Consider the following 22,200-nt stretch of genomic DNA (forward strand, 5'->3'; position numbering starts at 1 on the left):
TAAACACAAAAATGTTCTGAAACTCCATGGTTTCATTATTGAGAGTCCACGATGATCTACATTCTTTCATTCTTGTTTAACTCACCTTCTACCTACGGCTTATCACAACTTAGTCATTATATTTTAAATTAGTTTGGGGATAAAATGAATAATTTTGGAATACACAAATCTTAGCTGTACCATTTTGATAAGCGAATATTGGACATTACACAACACAATACTTACGTCAAGTTCTCAAACTTTCTTTCTTTTCAAAATGGTATTTCTTTCAAGACAATTTCTCCTCACCCTTATCTAACTACTTTTCTCATTTGTTTTTGTCTCAGATTAGTATTGTCATTCTGTTTTCCATTATGACATACCAATTTAAATTTCTTCCAAAAGTGAAAAAATTGTATTAGTTAATGGTGTACAGCATATTTTGAAACATGTATACATTGTGAATGGTTAAATCACAGTAATTAATGTATGCATTACTTCAGATACTTTTTTTGTGGTGAGAAAGCATAAAATGTACTTCCAGAAATTTTCAAGTTCATAACACATTGTTATTAACTATAAAAGTATATTGTACAACAGATCTCTTGAATTTATTCCTTCTATCCTACCAAAATTTTGTATTGTTTGATCAACATCTCTTCTTTTTTCCCAAGTTTTGGTAAACAATATTCTCTGGTTTTAAGATTTTGTCATTTAAAATTCCTCCTATAGGCAAAATCATGCAGCATTTGTCTTTCTGTGCCTAGCTTATTTTACTTAAGATAATGTCCTGTGGGCTCATTCTTGTTGTCACAAATCATCGGGTTTCCTTTTTTTTCAGATTGAATAACACTCAATTGTGTTGTTAACCACATTTTCTTTGTCCATTCATCAATTGATGGATACCTGGATTAATTCTATATCATCACTATTATATATAATGCTGCAATAAACATGGAAGTGAAGCTAGCTATCTCTTGTACATAATGAGCTGATTTCCTTTGAGTATATACCATACAGTGGTATTGCTGGATCTTACAGATCCATTTGTAATTTTTGAGGAAACTCCATACTGTTTTCCATAATGGCTGAATTTAAATTCCTGCCAGCAGTGTCTGAAAGTTCCCTTTTCTTTAACGACACCAATACTTGTTATGTTTCATATTTTTGATAATGCTATTCTAGAAGATTTGAGATGATATCTCATTGTGGCTTTAAATTTATCCGATGATTAGTGATGTCAGCATTTTTTCATACATCTGTTGTCCATTTGTACGTCTTTTCAGAAATGTTCAAGTCCTTTGCCCGTTTTTCTAAATAGGTTATTTGTTTTCTTGCAATTGAGTTGTTTGGATTTATTATATTTTTCGGAGATTGATCCCTTATAAGATGTATGTTTTGCAAATTCTCACATTTTGGAGTGCACGTTTTCTCTTTATTATTATCATATTCTTATTGTTCTGGGGGTACATTGTGACATTTATATTCTTAGAATATATCATAGCTGAATTCATGTTCTCCATCATTCTCCTTTATTGTCCCTACCCCATTCCTGGACTAATTTCAGCATGTATCATTTTTCCATTTTCATACATGAGTACATAATATTTCCACCACATTAACCCTCCTACAACCTTTCTTTATATCTTCCCCCTCCTAGTATTTTTATGGCCAGAGATGTCAAACATTTCTTTGTGTGCTTATTGGGCATTTAGACTTCTTCCTTTGAAAAAGTTCTGTTCAGTTCATTTGCCCAATTCTTCATTGATTTTTGGGGGAGCTTAAGTTTTTGAGTTCCCTCCATATTCTGGTTATTAATCCCTTGTCAGATGTATTACTTTTCTCTTTACTCTGTTGGATCTTTTGATATATAGAAGCTTTTTAGTTTGATATAGTCCCATTTGTCTGTTTTCAGTTTTGTTGCCCCTGCTTTTGGGGTCATCTAAAAAAACATTGTGCACACCAGTGCCATGTAGCTTTCCTTTATGTTACTTCTAACAGTTTTATAGCTTCAGGTCCTATATCTAATCTTTAACACTGTTTGAATTGAGTTCTGTATATGATGTGATATGTGGACTAGATAGGAGGCTATGAGAGTTGACTTAACATTGAGTCTTGTTTCTGTGCTGTACACTAGTGTTAATCTTTCACCTGGTTTCCATAGCTCCTTGAGGGAACTTTTGTGTATGGTAGACCATATAATGGACAATAAGAAAGTTCTCAATGCTTTGTATATGGATTCAAATCATGCAGAATACCACTGAGGACAATAGTGGAATTAAAGTAGAATATCTGGAAGTCAAAAAACAAAATCAAATACCCACATACCCTATTTTTTTCTTTTGCTGTATGGGGGATTGAAATCAGGGCTTTATGTTGCAAGGGAGGTGCTTTACTATTTGAGCCATGCTTTCATCTCTTTTTGTTCTGGTTATTGTGGGAATATGGTTTTGCTTTTAGCCAGGGTAACCCTGGATCACAATTCTCTCATTTTTAAGCTTCCTGTCAGATATCTCTGGGATGACAGGCATGCCACCAAGCCCAGCTTTTTTCCACTGAGATAAGATCTCACAAAACTTTTTGCCCATGCTGGCCTGGAAACATAATCCTCCTCATCTCAGTCTCCCAAGTAGCCAGAAGGACAAGCACACACCATGACACCTGACTGTTGGTTGAAATGGGGTCTCACAAACTTTTTGCCTGGACTGGCTTCAAACCACAATCTTCTTGATCTCAGCCTCCCAAACTCCTAGGATTTATAGGTGTGAGCCACTGGCTCTCAGCTAACACACTTCTAAATACAATAAGGGTTAAACAAGTAATTACAAAGGAAATATGAAAATATTTTAATAAGTAATTGTAATATTAAATCTTATGAGATGTATCTACAGTGCTATATGGAGGTAACTTTACAACATTAAACATATGCATCACAAAAGTAGAAAAGTCCAAAATCTGTGATTTAATTTTCTGTCTTAGGAAACTAGAAAAAGAGATAAACATAAATAAGCAGAAAAAAGCTAATAAAAATGTTAAGAGCAAAATTTAAAAAAACAGAAAAAAGCTATAAAGAAATTCAAGGAAACCAAAACTAGTCTTTGAAAGTATCAATAAAATGAATCAAACTGTATCTAAGACAGAGACTAAAGAAAAAACACAAATGGTCAGTATTAGAAATGGAAGTGAAATATCATTATAGTTCTTCAGATACTAAAAAAATAATGAAGGCACATTATTAATCACTTCATGCAAACAGATTCAATAGTTTTGATAAAACTGATATGCTCTTATAAAAATTAAGAAAAAATAGATTGACTAAAGTATTAATAAAAGGTTACATAAAATTGAATAAATACCTAATATACTATGTTAAGAAAAATGAACTTTTAGTTTACACCTTCCATAAAAAATATCTTGGCCTAGATTCTTATGCTGATAATTTCTACCAAATATTTAGGAGGAAATACACTTGTTCCATATAAACTTTACCAGGAAATAATAGAAATGGGATCATTTTTTAGTCATTTTATGATGCCAATATTTCCCTAATACCTAAACCTGGCTAAATTAAAGAGAAAGCTATAGAAACACATCCTCAAAAACATAGTATTACAGAGGGAAAACCAAAATAAACCCTCTCATTTTACTAACTTCTAGTTGAATTAAAGATCACTAATTTTGGAGGTTGCATGGCTGGGCAACACATTAGTTTCCTATTAGTTTTGTGGTAGATAACACTTTTGCCTTGTGGATTATGGTAACAGTTGCCTAGGTTATTTTTGAGGGATTTGAAGGCGGTTTTTGTTGAAAACACTGACTCTTTACTTTGGTTTGTAGATGTCCAATAGACTGGACTAGGATAAAAAAACAACAAAAAAAACCCCTTAGCATCTCTGTCTTTACATTGTCTTTGTCTCCTTGACTGCCTTAACCTTTAGGTCAGATTCTACTGGGTGCTGCATATAGACATGTTCATAATTTGACAAATGTTTAAAACTATCATACAGAGTTAGTTTAACCTTGACTTGACTAGTCTCTCTTTCCTCCTTCAAGGCTAAAGACACCTATAAGCCACCATGACTGGAAACAACAGACATGAAAGGAGTGAAAAGATGTGGCATGCAAGATCTCTGCTCATTCCCAGGAAAGACGTGATTATGCACTCCCCCGTTCTTTATTTCTTGTCTCTTGCCCTCATTATTCCAACTCCATGTCTATAATTCCTCAACCCCACTAGCATTGAGAAGCTGATTTGTTACCCAAGTTCCCTCTTTTCCGTTCTTTTTGTCACTCAGTAAAGTCATTCCCTAGTGCTCGTCTCTTGGACATTGGTTTTTCCATGGGGATGGATTCTGTATTTGGTTCCAGGAAGATTCTCAGTAGAATAAGCAAATTTGATGGAATTCAACATATATTCACAAGAAAACTCAAAAGCAGGCATAAAAAGAGACCTCAATCTAATGAAGGGCTTCTACATAAAAACAAAACAAAATAAAAACTATAACTTGTGTCATTCTTAATGGTGAAAGACTGAATGCATTCCCTCTAATATTGGGAGGATGACAAAATATCTGATCTTAGCAAATCTCACTGAAGATTTTTACAGTACTCTTGGAAGTTAGAAATAAATTATTAAGATAAAACATGGGAAAGGGAAAAATGTTTATTCTCAGTCAGTGGTCATCTGTTTAGAAAATCAAAATAAATTATTGTATCCACTAGAAACAGTCATGAGTTTATACATTTTCAATATACAAAAATATTTGAAAATAAATTTTATTTCTATATGTAACCAATAATAAATAAGAAATTTATATTAAAAATAATGCTATTTTCATTAATATAAAATGTATGAATTATTTAAGGATAAATTTATAAAGCAGAGGATATAGAATTTAAATACTACTTAAATAAATAAAAATAGAATCCATGCTTAGGGATTGGAAGATGAAATATTTTTAAGATGTCATTTCTCTCCCAATTGATATAAAGAGTCAATATAATCACAAGTAAAGTTCAAGACATATTTTTTTTTATAGAAATTAATAAGATGACTAAAATTTACATGGAAATGCAAAGCAACAAGAATAACTAAAAATTTTAAAACATAATAGAAAATTTGGTATTTACACTACTGGATTTCAAAACTTACAATAAGTATGCAAAAAAGGATATAATATTGACATAAAGATGGAAAACTAGATCAATTCAACAGTACACAAAGGGCCTATACATAAATAACTAATTTATTTTTTGATGAAAATTAAATCTCTAAACAAATGGTTGAAAAATTATAGCCATTAAAAACAAAAATGTAACTAACTTTTTCATTAATCCACACATAAAATTAAAAAGAATAGATGCAAATGTAAAACTTAAAATTATAAAATCAAGAATAAAATGTAAGAGAAAATCTTTGTGATGTTTTCCTTGACAAAGTTTTCTTTTTAAAAAAGAAACATATAACAAAACATATAAAAGAAAGAAATCAATAAACTGAAATAATAAATATTTGCTCTTTAAAAAATACTGCTAAGCATAGGCAAAGACCAAAATCTCACTGGGAAGGAATATTTGCAAAATATATATTTGACCAATAATTTATATTTGAATATCATAAGTACTTTTGCAACTTAATAAGTACACAAATGGCACAACTTAAAAATGGGCAAAAGAGACAAATAACTAAAGAAGATGTATGGATGGTAATAAGCACATAAAAAGAAACTTTGCATCTTTCTTTTGAGAGAAATGTGCATTAATACTATAATTTATATCACTATATACTCACTTGAAGGGCTAAATTCAAAAAGACTAATCAACCAAAATGTTGGTTGGGATGAGATGTCACCATAATTGTCATGTACTGGTGGTGTGAATGTAAAGTTATAATCATTTTGGGAAAAGTATTTTGTATTATCTTAAAATATTGTTCATATCTCTAGTATATGACCTAGACATTTATCTAAGAAAGAAAGCATATGTCTACATAAAGATGTGCACTTAAATGTAATACTCCAAACCTGGATTCAACCAGAAATTTCCATCAAGAGAAGATAAAAATAAACAATCTCCCTATAAAGAAATATTATGTTATGTGTTGTATCTTCCTATAAAGAAATATTATGCAAGGATGTAAAACAATTGTTTATACATACAAAAACAGATGGATCTAGTATCTTCCAGTGAGCTCTTTCTGAATGTATTTTTCATATAGGATGTAAGCATATTTTGGCGGACTTATTTTGAGATAGTCTATTTAGTATGAAAGTCGAGATGTCATACCAAAGACACCAGCACTACAATGAATGACATAAATTAAAGTTGTATTTATTTTTTATAGTGTATATGTGAATCATTAAGCAGGAAAGGTAGTGGGAAGTTGCCTTCAATGGGGTCTAGCTTAGTGATCAGAAAATTGCAGGGATTTGAAAATCAGTCTTGTGATTCCTAATTGATTGAATGAAGCAAAGGGATTCCCTTACATACCTAGCAGGCTTCTGGGATATAGTGCTTTTGTAGTTCTTTGCCTTTCTTTGTTTTTACTTCTTGTGCTCTATGTATCCCAACTGGTATTACTTTTTTGTTAACTACCTGAAAGGTTTAACTCAGTAGGGTGTACTAACTCAAAGTGCACATTCCTGAGAAAGATTGTCTTCAGGACATTGGTCAACTGCTGGGGAATTAACTCTGTATCTTTGGAATATTCTACATGATAAGAATACTTTTGTGTGTCTGACATTTGTGACCACACAGTTCTAGGTTATATCAAAGAGTTTATGTTAATGTGATTTCTGGTGATCTCCTGGCCTTGCTCTGAGTAACTAAACCAGTCACACAAGTTCTTTGTGCTTGCGTGACTGAACCCCTAATAAAAGCTCAAGTGATACACACACCCTGGTTGAAATACCCCTGTGTTCATGCTCTGTCGTTTTGCTTTTTAGATTCTTTCCATTTTGACTCTGGGATTGTTTAAGTGTCTTACTTTGGCCATTGAAAAGTTAGCAAAAATGATATAAACAGACTTACAAAAGCTTTTACACATTCTTACTTTCTATCTTGAAACTCTTCCCGTGCTGTAAGGTGAAATCCTCTATGGCCTGTGACAAGATGAGACATCATGTAGAACTGAGCTTAGCTGCTCATCAGGGGCCACATTAGACCAGGCAGCTCCCTCTGACACATTAGCTGATTGAAATACCTGGAACAAAACACCAGCTGATTTTGTACAGATTTTTGATTAATAAAAACTTATTTGAGGCAGGGCACCCATGTCTCCTGACTATAATTCTAGCTACTTGGGAGGCTGAGATCAGGAGGATCTTGGTTTGAGGCTAGCTGAGGCAAATAGTTTGTGAGACCTCCATCTCCAAAATAAGTAGAGCAAAAATAGATTGGGCATGTGGCTCAAGCAGCAGAGAAACTACTCATGAAGCCTTGAGTTCAAACCCCAGACCCACCAGAAAAAGAAAAAAAAGCTTATAAATGACTAATTGATTTTTGATGAAATTAAATTTTTGAAGCAGTGATGCTTGGAAAGTTATAGCCATTGATAAGAAGAAATTAACCTTCAACTTTTTCATTAATCTACCCCAAAAAATTAACAAGTATAGATGCAAATGTAAAACTTAAAATTATAAAATCTAGAAGAAAACATAAGAGAAATAAACAGGAATTCATTGGAATCATAATATTTGTTCTTTAAAAAATATTGCTAAGCATAGGCAAAGGCCAAAATCTCACTGGGAAGGAATACCTGCTATATATTTCACCAATAACTTATATTTAAATATATTAAGTACTTTTACAACTCAACAACATATAGACAAAATGTATAACTTAAAAATGGGCAAAAAGAGACAGTAAAAGGAGATATATGAACGGTAATAAGTATATAAAAAGATACTTTGCATCTTTATCTTTAAAGAAGTATGCATTAATACTATAATTTATATTACATTCCCACCAGGAAAAGAAAAAAAACTTATTTATATATTATATTAAGAATTTATATGGCTTCTTGCAGCAGTATGCAACAGGAGCTAATAATTGCAGGCCCTGATTTTTCGTTTTCTCTGTCTTCTGTCTCATAAACTTGATTAATCACACCAAAAACCTGACCTTCTCTATCTACTTCTCTTAGAATTATTGGTGCTCAAAACATGTGGTCTGTTTCCCATGTTATCAAATGCTGCAGTTTGAGAAAGTGTTTTGGCATAATCGGTTGCGTCATCAATAGAATCTTAAAGCTGATCACTTTTCAGTAACTACTCTGCTAATAACAACCATCATTTCTCAACTTGAACTTCATAATGATGTTCTAATTTGTTTCCTTATTTTAGCTGTTCCTTTAATAATGTTATCTCTACCTTGTTATTCTAGAGAAATTTGTTTTAAAAATGGTGTTTTTATTCCTTTGGTGACTAGATTCAGAAAATAATCCAAAGCTCTTGCCTGCTTTATTAGTCCTATAAAATCGGGCCCAGTCACTCCTTTCCTTTTCCTTTTACCCCCTCTCACCCAGTTCTACCAAATTTGTGTTCTTGCTGCTCTCCACACTTCTCAAGCATGCCTGGTTCACTCACACCCAGCAGTGTCCAATCATGCTCACATTCTTTTAACTACTCCACACAGGGCTGATAATGGTGAATTGTTACCAGTAAAATTGGCTGGCTGAAGTCTTCAAGATTGATCAGCTCTATCTGATGCTGTAAATTGACTGCCTTTGAGGGTTAAATGTTCAAATATTGTTAGTGTTCATTTGCCACCTTATCTGGAAAACTTCCACTGTCCATCCTATATAAAATAGCATTTGTCTCGCTCTGAAAATATTCTTCATACTTTTTCTCTACCTTTATTTTCTTCATAGCATAGCATCAACTATTTATCTCAGAGTAGAACTCAATAGAATGTAATAGGTACTCATTAGATAAATATCTGTCTACTCCACCCCAAACAAATTTTCCTTTGAATGAGCTAATACAGATAGTAGGTTATCCTACGGTATTCTTTGGCAGTCTACATCCAATGGAACTATTCAGGGATAGTCATAAGTCTTATTAGCTTCATCTATCCTTCAACATCTTCCCATTTCTGTTACACACAGGCCTTTTCATTTTCCCCATTTTATCACATGTGAATGTTACTTCAAACTCACACAATTGCACACACATAAACACATGTGTCCACACTGTCTCAGAGCAATAACTCTCAATAATAGCACATGATAAAACCATAAGGAAGAAAAGAATATAGTATTTACTGGTTCTAGTATAGGCATTTCTCTTGATTTTACATGTTGAGTCAGTCTTGTACTTTTATATGGGTTTTAGGAAAGTGTTGGGCATTTGACCTTGTGGCTTTCAATTTCCAAGAGGCATATATTGAGTAGTTCCTACTTCTCTTGCTTCCATTCCCTGGGAATCACAAATATGCTCCACCCCCCTGCCCCATCCTTAGCAAGCTCTGCAAATGGTAACTAGTATTTGCTGTGGGGATAATAGTTTATTATTGCTCTAAGTTCACTACCTAAGACAGGAAACTTACAATTTTACATCTCATTAAAATGATAATAAAGAGCATTTTTAATTTGCAAACCCCTGAGTAATGACTTAGAAACAAATTGTCATTTCATTATAGCTTAAACCTTTAGAATTGATTACAACATGCTGGATCACAGTAATTGAGCGAGCACAAGTTTGTGAAAGATTAATTTCTTTACATTATTCTTTTGTACACATTGTCAATGCTATTAGTTTGTTCTCTTTTAATTTCATTCCGTTTTTCACCAAAGACTATGCCATGTTGATGAATGTGATTACAATATGTTGAAGAGATAGGGATTTCCATGTTTTCTGGGACACTATCAGCTTGCATAAATATCCCTTCTAGATGTAGATTCTGTGTGTGGTAATTTGTTACATTGACAAATATTAATAAAAAATCCATCTTCTAGTGGTCTTATTGTTAATTATTATGCACACTGCTGACAAAAAGTATTTTATGAATGTTTGCTGCACAAAAGACATTGTATTAGGTACTCAAAAGTAGATAGTAGAAAGTCAAAGATATAGTCTAGTTTAAACAGACACAAAAGTGTCATGTCAGATAATCTACAAGTAAGAATGTAACAGTCTTTTGGTGTTAGAGAGACAGTTAAAGACAGATAATTTACTTAAAAATATGATATAGATATGAGATCCTGTATGAATCATATATAAGAAAAAGAAAGAAGAAAAACAAAAATTGTCTTTACAACTCTGGGAATTACTATTCCACACCAATGTGTGCTTCATTGGAATTTTTCTAGATGGCAATTCAGAGGGGCTACAGACATAGCAATAGGTCTGAAAGTTGTCCTTTTTTGAGGGAGTTTGAGGGAGCTCAAATGAAGAGGAAATCTACAATAGTAAACAGCAAATGCAAACAGGCTTTCTCTGAGGTCCCCTTATCTGCCTTATCTAGGTCCACACAGATTCTGTTTTGGATGTCCTATTTTCTTTTGAAGGGTCTTCCCTATGAGACTTTATCTGCATAATATTACAGCCTTGTTTACAGTATGGTTTCTTCTACTCATCTTGTCCTACCTCCCCCAAGGAATAACTTCAATCTCTTTGTTTCTAGAACCCACAATGCTATGTAAGCTACATCCATCTGCCATTTCTTTGAGACTAATAACATCTATGTGGTTATAGTGCCTCTGAACATAATAAACTTGTTGAGTTTCTCTGTTGTTAATTTGTCTACTGTCAGCTCATTTCATAGACCGAATTTATCAAGACTTCAAAAAGAAGAAAGAAAATTTAAAACTTCCCTACATAATTTTCAAGGAAGATAAAACTTTATTTCCTAGCTGTTGGAGACTAATAAGAAACACAAATATCTTAATTGGTTTTATGAAGGTCTTTTTTTGCCAAATTTTTCCAAATTGAATTTTAATGTTAACATTCTCTCTTTTCATTAGGAATTTGAAGATTAAATTTTGTGGCTCTAAACCAAATGTACACCTGTTTTGTTTCTTCAACTGTAAAAACAGACATTATCACACCAACATTGACACTGTACATAAACATCTAGGGTCTTCTGTTGCTTGTGGTGGACATTTAAGGATAGTGTCAAAGAGTTATATTATGTTTGTATTCTTTCCTACATACTTAAATATTTATAGATAATTTTGCAGCTAATTTCTATTGTTTAATTCCAATAGAAATCCCATCACTTCTACTTAATTTTGAGTGTATTTAATATTGTGTTGGGGAGTATTTTCAAACACCGTACGTCTTTTTTACTTATTTTATTTGGAAATACTGGGGTTTGAACAAAGCACCTGAGAATGCTAGACAACCTCTAACCTTGCTAGCAACACTCTAACACTTGAGCCATGCCCCAGCCTCTTTTTCCCTGAGTTTGTTTTTCACATAGGTTCTCAAGCTGGTGTTGGGACGGTCTTTGGACCATCGTTCTCCTATCTCTGCCTTCTAATATCTGGGATTATAGTCATGTACCAATACACCCAGCTCTACATTTAAAAATTTATATTAGTTCTGAAAATCACAGGTTTTAGCACTTTAATTTAAAAGTACAATTGAATATCATATTTGAACTATTTGAATTTTTCTGATGTTTTCTAATGTTGGTATATTAAATTCTGATTTATGATAAAAATTTGTTAGTTTTCTTATTGTTTAAAAGATTTTTTTCTCTAAGTCCTCCAAAATATATTTAATGATAAGTTTATATTTTCAATTATCTTTGACTTAAGGATATCTCCTTCAACTTTAGGACATTTATTTATAGATGTGATACACAATAGAACTTTGTTATTTGAACTAGCTAAGTTTACGGTATAGTGTTAATCTCATTGCTAGCAAAAGTATGTGATTTAAACTTGAGTATAATTTTATGAGAATTAATGGATGTTTGAAATATTAGTTTAAATATATATTTTTATTAGAGTTTTTATAAATGCTTTAGTGGAAATTAATTCTAATCTTTTATTCTTAAAAAATAAAATTAAATATTATTTCCCATTTTGCTTAGCTATTCAAATAGACTAAATAATTTGTGCCTTCATAATATGTAAATACTATGCAATGTCTTTTTTAAGTGCTCGTTGTATAGAGTGCCAGGAAAGGTTTCTCTTTGTAGGCTTGCTGGAATGAATCAAAACTAGACAATGGTAGGGGAGAAAAGACACACACCTTTATTATATGCACAGAGGCAATCACAAAACTACCCACTAGCTCCACATGATCCAGAAGCTTTTATATAATTCCTTTTCATGGAGAATGGGGAAAATGAGAAATTTAGATGACTTTTTAGAGAAATAGCAAATAATGCTTAGTGGAATTTAATAAGCATGGAGAAATCACTGTCTGGGACAAAGCCCGTGGCCCAGAACAGACATTGAATTATAAATGATTCTCTTTAGAATACTGAATGGGACTGAAACAGGAGATGATAGTGTGTGATGAAGTCTGTCAAGGTGTTTTGACAGACTTTAGTCATCTTTCTTACTGCAGTATGAATTTAGTTAAATGAAAAATCAGAGAAGGGACCTGAGGTAATTGTTTTCTTCCTTGGCAGGTATAGATTTTAAGTAGACAAGAAGATATCAGACAGAGAAAGTCTTTTTTAGTATCCACAGACTTCTAATTTCCTTTAAATTAAAATAATCAGCCACCAGGGTGCCAGTCTCTGGACTCATTTAGTTGACTTTATTGCCATGGTTTTGTTAGTTTGGGTCTTCTGAACAATGGAAACCAAACAAGATTAAACGTGTGAGAGATTTGCTGGGGAAAGTTTCTGGGAGGGAATTAGATGAGAGGAAAGCCATGAAACTATAGATTAGTACTGATCCTACAAAACAGAGAATTGAGAGCCTATGAAAGGAGAATTGAGGAAGAAAAGTATCTGATTGCATACAATTCTAAGAAAGGTTTGGCCAGGCTGCTGGAGAGCACTGAAACCAGAATTGCCCACAGGAATGGGCTGGTCATACCTGCTAAACTTAGCCATAGTCTGGAGCATCAAGGGAAGCATGCCTTTGAATAAATGGTGGAGTAGATTCATTGTGTAGCTGTCAGTTATACTTCCTGAAATAAGAGGTTGCAAATGCATTTTTCATGGCCAGCATGTAACAGGAGACATCAGGTCTGGTCACTTGCCCCAAGGAAAGCAAACAAATTAATGGGGAAAAGGGCAGGAAAGGATTTTAATCAAAACGATCATTTGGGGAATATGAAGATTAAGTATTTCAGCCTTTCTTGGGGATACTAGCCTAAGCTTAAGGCTTAAATAGAAGAAGAGTTGGGGCAGAAGGTAAGAAATATGCATAATTAAGCAGTCCTTCTCAAACTGTAGTCTGGCTGATCATTATCTCAGTTTTCATTCTGCAAGGTCACCCTGGAGAAGTACTTACCATTTGTGGAGGCAATCTAAGTCCCATGAGATCCCTGCTCTTGCCTGGTATGTTTGGGGTAGGGTGGGAGGGCTGGATCTAATCATGGGGGGAGCTATCTCTGAGGCTTCTCTGTTCCTAGAATTGAAGGTGACTTTAGGTTTAGGACAATGACTTTTGACTTTCAGGTGCTGTTTCAGGGGTCAGGTGTAAGATGTTGTAAAAGCTGAGAGTAAAAGATACTTACTTTTATCTTTTTGCCTTCAGCCATGAAGGAGGAAAGGATAGGTTAGGTATCACCAGCTTTTAGACTGACACTCCTTGAATGATTAGTATGCCTATCTACAGGTAGCAGGAATGTGACCCAAAGTACAGGAGACTATACTAAAGATAGAAATGTCAGTCTTTTATCTTGTATGCCAACCTGAGAAGTCAATGCTCTTTTCAGCAAACTAAGTCTAGGTACCAGTTATAATACACAATTTTTAGTATGTTAAAAGATTGAATATTTTTAATCTGTTATGCATCTCTAGAATTTCTTAAGCACTTTTCCATTTCTTGTGAAATGGAGTTTAAAACATGGCAAAGCTTCTTGCATCTGATATAACTAGGAAGATAACTGAAAAATCATCATTAAAGTTATGTTTACTCAATAAAATAATCTAATTCATAGGAGATGATCTGAATTGACATGATACCCAAAAGATATAAAAATATATAAGAGGTCATAATGTTTACAAACATATCCTATAAGTAGTTCTCAGAGATAAAGAGATCACAGAAATGGAAGTTCAAAGATAAAGCATATGTAGGAGTTTAAGGAAAACATCACTAGCAGAACTTCTGCACTGGACTAGCAAAAGGGTAGGGCAAAATTCCAATTCAAGAGTCTGGAAGGAAAACCATTTTTAATGCAGAGATTCAGTGTTTCAGGCACAGGGAACAAGGTTAGAGTTAATCATAAAAATTGTAGTAAAACATAGACAAAATCTAGAGCAAGCCACAAGTTGAACTACCCAAACAGTCCAGTTAGAAAAAAAAAGTAGTAGCAATTACTTGATCATGTGTCCTATCATCTTGAGCTCTAATTTCTCAAATTCTTCCTGCTTTAATTGTCAGTGTTAGAGACTCGACCAGAGATGAATCCACATTGAATTTAACATTCTTGAATGTTAGAGGTAAGACCAGTTGCCCACGTCTTCTAGTTGAGGATTTTGCAACTTTATCATTATTTCCCCAGCTTCTATTTCAGTCTATCACAATGATACTAAAAAATTCAGATGGGTTTAAAATAGATACACTTACTCTTTCTCTGCATATGATCTTGTAGAATTATCTGATTGTTTCCAGTAACATTAATGATTTAGCACCACAGATTTTCATTAAGCACTATTGCAATGGGACCTAGTTTGTTCTGATGATTAATATTATACTGGGTTATTTAGGTTTTATATGCCAGAGTTATCTCATAACTTGTCTGAGCTAATTTTTGTAAATCTTCAATCAAGATGTTCTTAAGTTTTCTTTATTAGCTATTTAAAATCCAGAGATATGAAATTCAATGTCTGTACTATGTACTCACACTATAGAAAAATAATTATTTTATGTAGCAAAGTTGGAAAACATAATTTTATTATTTATGTTTGTGGGAGATTATACCAAGAGATTCAACAACAATAATAGGAAATTATCACTATAAGAACTTTTGGTTAGCAACACAATTTCTTATTTATCATTACTTCCTTTCTTCAAAAATGCTAATTTTTTATTATAATTATGAAAAACAGATTCTAAGAATCATAAGCTATTTGATTATTTATAAAACATCTAAAAATTTCAGACAATGTCTATAGCATATCAATTATTCATAAGTATGACACTGATTTAAATTATCCTTGAAGAGCTACATTAATCCTAAAAGTCCCCTATGATATATATTCATTAAGTTGCTGATTTAAACACATTCAAGAATAATTTTACCATCAAACATTTGATCTAGTAACTCTAATAAAAATAACATATAATTTTACTTTTACATTTAAAACACTATAATTTCTTTTTTTTTGTGGTACTGGAGACTTGAACTCAGGGCTTCATCCTTGCTAGGCAGGAGCTTTTACCACTTGAGCCATGCCCCCAGCTCAAAACATAATAATTTATGAATCAGCTAATAACTATATACTTTTAGAATTTAAAAAGTGGAATCTGATCAAGTGAATAAAAGTTGTATCTTTTGTTTTTCACAATTCTCTTTATTTTACAGTAATATTAGGCATTTTCACATCTAGAGTAACTTTATAAGTTTAATACAGCCTCCATTCATAGAATCTTTTTATAAATAAGTAAAAATGATTTATATTTTTTCATTTCTACTTTTACATAAAGCACTGAATTTCAGTGAAAATATATCATTCTAGAAACTTCTCTGTACTGGAAAATTTGCAGACCAATATTCTTTAAAGGAGAAATGTTGTTTAATAATGGACCCTAATGTCATTATCATACAATATGTAAGTATTTGTATGTGAAGAACAGTCCATTGGATGCAATTGATTCAGGAGACGTACTTGGATTGATTTCTGTGTTCTCCATATGGAAGTGTTTCTTTAATGAGTATGGTGGATGGAATGAGAGGAGCAGAAGCACAATTTATTAACCATCATTACTAGAGTTTGAAACTTTTTTGCAAGTACATTTATTATCTTTTGCTAACTCCCCAGCAAATAAGAAGTTCTGTCATGGTCTTTTATGATAGCATGTAAAAACCTACTTAAGACTTGCAAGCAGAAAATGAGAAATTAAGCAGCAGAGTTGTGAATTATTTTCTTTCATAGAACATTAAACATTAATAGGATAATATTTCTATTTAGAACCAAGAAACAGTATCTAATTAATATAGTAACATATTTATTAATGTGATTCTTATAATGTATTCATAACATTTTTCTTAATCTCTGAAGAAACTGCTCTATTAGCCATTATTTTCTAAAAAAAATGAAACATTCTCATTTGTAATGCTGTGGTATTTGTTCAGGAAAAATATTCCTAAAATAATATTGCCCCTTTAAAGTATTATTAAAGTCAAAAAGTATATTTTGTTTAGGTTCGCTGGTATTTCCCCTCAGTGTGATTGAAAGGGCAGAGGTGTTTAGATTTTTGGGGACCAACCAGTCCTCAGGGCATCAACATAGGGAGCTTCTGTCTCTTTGTGGCCCTGCTTGGTTCATATGCTTCGGTGACAAGGGGAGAGGACAGGTGACACGGCAGGTAATTGACACAGGATTTATTGCCCACGCTGAATTGACCAGTGTCAATTTAGGGAGCAGTTAGTCATCAATTCTAGATGTTCTTTAGAGCAATGCTTATCCAATTTTACTATTCATAAAGTTCCCCTCAATTTTGTTAAGTTGTAGATCCTGATTCAGTGGGTCATGGTGGAGCATGGAATGCTGTAGTTTTAACAGCTTTGTGAGTGATGTCCATTTTGTTGGTATGTAGTCCTCAGTAGGAGAGGGCTACTTTGGAGCATAGAAGGTCTAAGGAACACTCACCTCCCTACCACAAGATGGAGCTAAGTAGACTCCTTTGAAGTATGTTTTCTCATTGTCACTGAGATACTGCAAAAGTAAGCCTGCAGTATTTAACTTTATTTGCTCAGAAAACTATTTGTTTGGACAGTTCTATAGTTCTGTATATTGCTTCATTTTCTTCAACTCTCTCTTCCTGCCCAAAGTCTGGCCAAACTGTACAATTACTCCAATGCCTTTGATTTCTTCTTAATTCTGAAGACCTTTCCTTAAGCTCTGTAATAGATTCCCCTGCTGATCAATACTTCAAACACAGCTTAATCCTTTAAGGATTATAGAAAAAATTATATTCGTTTTTAATGTAAACCCTATACATTTATCTGGACAGAATTCAGACAAATTTTATAGAAGGGAATAAAACTCCTAGTTACAAAATAAGTTTGAATTGTATACAAATAATAAGTCATTCCCTGCTCTTTTTGCTCCTTCAAAGGGATTTCAAGATTGTTTTGTTGTGTAACCGTCATGGAGGTAGGATGACAACTTAAATTTGTAGAACGATTTGCATATCACAAACAACCATATAGATTATATGTTTTATTTGGAGCAATTGACAATTGACAAAGAAAGTGGGATCTATGTTGCCCAGGTGGTATATTTTAAATGATGTCAAAAGTTACTCCTGACTCCATATAGTAGTATTTCTTACTAGCATTGCAATATTGTATAAAATGCTACCATTAGGTTCTTTGCTTTTGATAAGGCATATGGATTTCATAGTAAACTAAAAGGTACTGTGAGAATTTATTAAATTTGTTCTAGTTACATTCTCCAGCCAATGTCTTTTGTTTCCTTTGCTCCTTGATTATATATTCTGGCTTAAACACTCTCTAAATGTTGTTAGAACTCAAGATTCTCTCTTTGATTTTTTTCTTTTACTTTAATTGTTCAAGCTATTATTAATATAGCTCATTTTCCTTAGATGGAAGTATTTTTGTATTGCAGACAGTACACTAGAGACTCAAAATTCTTACTTAGGCCAAGATACCTTTCTTGAGTTCCAGAAATAAATTTCTTTTATCTGCCTCATGTATACAAGTGTTAGAAGAGCACTGGGAATTGAAAACACTCTAGTGATTATAGTTTATAGTAACATATTGGTATCAGACATCAAGGTAAATATGGTCGTCATTGTACGATTCTGATACATTGTACACTGTATCAGAACTTCTAACACCTTTTCCAAGTGCCCTTATAAATTTGCTTATTATTAATTTCCTCAAAATGTTCTTACTAAGAGTAGAAAATATGACAATAAGGAAAAGCTATAAAGTATATATACTTTCCAAAGAATAAAAAATGCCTTTTATGTTTATAATTTGAATGTGTGAATTCATATAAATCCTCAAATATAAATTGAATTCTCCTTTTGTGGCAAAATTCTATTGAATGATTTAAAAATTACCAGCCAATCAAATTAAAATTTGAAAGTAGATAAATATTCATTTGATCCATAAAAATCTTGCTTTTATTTATTATCTTATTATGACATTGCCTGTTAGTAAATAGTAATGTCTATAGTAATTTTAGTGAAAATATATTTAGTATAAATTCATTCTATTTTGTACATTATTGATTACTTCATCTTCCATCATCAATCATCTGTTTCATTTACTATTACAAATAAATATTTTTTGGTTTTGTATGGCATTTTAAAATTAATTAATTAATTTTTTATTATTTCTTTTATTCATATGTGCATACAATGTTTAGGTCATTTCTCCCCCTTTCTCCTACCCTCTCCTTTTTCCCCACCCCCTCCCTCTCCTCCCTACCCTCTCGCTACCAGGCAGGAACTATTTTACCCTTATCTCTAATTTCATTGAAGAGAGAGTATAAGCAATAATAGGAAGTACCGGGCTGGGATTTAGCTCGGTGGTACAGTGCTTGCCTAGCATGCGTGAGGCCCTGGGTTCGATACCAGCACCAAAAACGAAAAGACAGAAAAAGAAACCTCTCCCCAATAGGAAGGACCAAGGGTTTTTGCTAGTTGAGATAAGGATAGCTGTACAGGGAGTTTACTTGCATTTGTATGGCATTTATTTTTAACCTTAGTATTAATTACCTACTTTTACTAATATGCTTAATTATAGGATAAGACTTTCAGAAAAAATAAGCTGTTATCCTGTAAATATTACCATATTTTCAAAATAAATTTAATTAAATATCTAAGGAAATATGAAAGAAAAAATATTTAAAATCCTTGCATTATTTTAACTTCTTCAAATGTTTGGAGTTAATTTCAATTTATGAAATAAAAAATTAAGTAATGTGTAGAATAATAGTGAGTTAAGCATATCTGAAATACACTATATCATAAATGTTAATTACCCAAGGAATCACAAAAAAATGGATAGTCATTATATTTACCACAAAGGAAAAATATATTTATAGATATAAAAATGAATAATTAGAAAAATGATATACTTTAATTAGAAAATTTTACTAATTAAAAAAAGGAAACTATGCTGAAATTTTAGAAGCTTTGCAACAATATAAAATTGCCATTATATATTACATTACAGAAACTTCCAGTCTGCAGCTCAGGTCATCCTCTTCATATTTACTATGGAAAGTAGAAGATAGTTAAGTTTGGAGGTCAGGTCTATCAGATGTATCAGTTAATATGCATAATCATCTAATAGCTATGAAGCCGTCATACTATCTTTCCTAAGAAGTAAGCTGACATTCCTCAAGGGGATTCTTTCCAAAGAGCAACCATAATGTGGGTAATTCTTGCTAATTTAATGACCATCTACAAGCTGTATATGACTATTATAATAAGAGTGTCTTGAAGATGTCATTGTCATAAAAATACAGATGTCTGGATCTGAGACCTTTAATAAAATCTTTATTTTGTAGGAATGGGCTTACTTGTTTGCAAATTAGCTATGTTAAAAATATGCAGTAGATTTTTGAAAAATACAAGTTGCTACAAGTCAGTTAAGCTGTCTATACACTAGAAGATGTTTGTCATATGGAACATTTAGTAGCTAATGTATGGTATTAAACATTTGCTGCACAACCCTACTCACCACCTACACACATCTGCATTATTGATTCTTGCCTTGTCAAGAGCCTTACAATACATAATAGAATTACAAAAGCTAAGGTAGGCCTCTACTAGATTCTGCTAATCATAGTTAGGACTTTAATGGTAGAGAAATTATTTAAAAGCGAGAATGGAGAAGAGAGCTAATAATGCACATTTTCTCATATCCCGATCAAATATTTGAAAACAAGTGCTCAATTCAGAAATAGATGGAAAAAGGTGCAATTTTGACAGGTACAAATAGTTTACCTGTTTTTCAGAATGACCCTTATATGATGTTTAGTGTTCTTTTATCCATTAGAAACTAGCACTTTAAAGCTGCCATCTTGTCTGTCTTCATTCTGGTTTCATCAGATACTATTTTGCCAAAAGTCTAAGCTGTAGAAAGCAGATTCTGTCCCTGGACACAGCCAGTTTTCTTACATAAGCATATATCTATATAATTAGACTGATTATATTCTAAATTTAGATTTTATTTGACCAACACATGTGTATTCACTTGATGTTCAGTTGAGAAGAGGCCAAATGAAAATAACATACTAAGCAATTCTAGTATGCTTATAAGGGAATGCCATAACTGTTAAAATCTGAGCATTTACTTGTGAGCTAATATGTTAACTTGAGCATTGTCCATGGATGGCAGGAGACTTGAAACTCCTGGGACAGAGATCAAGAATTTTATTATTCATGGAAACAAGTGGTTCCCAGTTGGATATCCACAGGCACAGTGGACTGTGGTTACAGGGAACCTTGCCATTGAGAACCAGAATCATTTTTTATAATGTCAATGATCATATCTTCCCTTTTCTCTAAAAAGAGAAAGCATTTTTCTCTCTCAATATAGAAACTACACCAAAAATGGACAATTAGTACTCACTTGCAATGCAAGAAACTCTTATGTAAGGTCTTCCTTTCTGCATCTGAAAAAGTTATGAAATCCTTAGTTCCTTCTTCCTTTTTAATTTAATTTTGTTTAGTTTTGGTAGTATTTGGGATTTGAACTCAGGGCCTAACACTTGCCAAGCAGGCGCTCTACCACTTGAGCCACTCCACATGCCCTTTTTGCATTGGTTATTTTTGAGATGGGGTCTCATTAAATGCCCAGACCAGCCTGGACCATGATCCTTCCATTTGTGCTTTCCCACATAGCTGGGATGACTTAGTGCATACCATCATGCCCAGTCATTGGTGGAGATGGGGTCTTACAAACTAGTTGCTCAGGCTAGCCTTGAATCACTATGTTCCTGCTCTCTGCCTCCCAAGTAATTAGGATTGCAGGCTTGAGCTACCATGCCTGACCTTTTTTCCTCCCTTTCTATCAGCATGCCCCTTCAATTTTTCTATAAAGTTCTATTAGCAAATCAAAGGAAAAATGTGTTTTTCCATATTGGAGTTCAAATGAGATATCTATGATTTTGTAAGGATTTGTAAAAAATAGTAAATTAATAATAAATTTTATAAAAGGATGAAAGAGTATAATTTACTTTGGTCAGTTCAACCCTTTCCATTACTCTTACCCCTTCCCTCCCAGCCCCCATTATTTAACAGCTTTCATCATTACATCTTCTTCCTGCACAGATGTAATGCAATTTGATATTGTTGACTCTCTATCATTCTCTTTTCCTTTCTCTCCTCCCAAGTACATAGAGTAGTTTCAGTGTTATAAACATGTCCTATTTATAGGTTTGATATGATCATGTTTGGTTTTGTGTATATGTTATCCTTTGTGTATATGTTTATCTTTGTCTTTCTGAATTTGCTTACTTTACTTAGCATGATAACTTCTAAATGCATCCATTTACTTTCAAACTATATGGCTTCATTCTTCCTTATAGTTGAATAAAACTCCATTTTATATATATATATATATATATATATATATATATACATATAAAATCACATTTTCTTAATCCATTTGTCCATTGTAGAGTATGGAGTTGTTTCCATAGCTTGGCTGTTGTGAACAGTGCTGCAATAAACATTGGTGTGCAAGTGCTGCTCCTGTATTGTGACCTGCATTCCTTCAGATATATGCCCAGGAGTGGTATTGCTGGCTCACAGTTCTATTTTTAGCTTTTTATGGAATCTCCATGCTCCTTTTTATAATGGTTGTACTAATTTATGTTCCCACAAACAAAGCCTCTTTAAACATTGACTTTAGAATTAATAATGAAAGACAGGAA

The sequence above is a fragment of the Castor canadensis genome, chromosome 4 (assembly GCF_047511655.1).
Source record: "Castor canadensis chromosome 4, mCasCan1.hap1v2, whole genome shotgun sequence".
Classification (NCBI taxonomy): domain Eukaryota; kingdom Metazoa; phylum Chordata; class Mammalia; order Rodentia; family Castoridae; genus Castor; species Castor canadensis.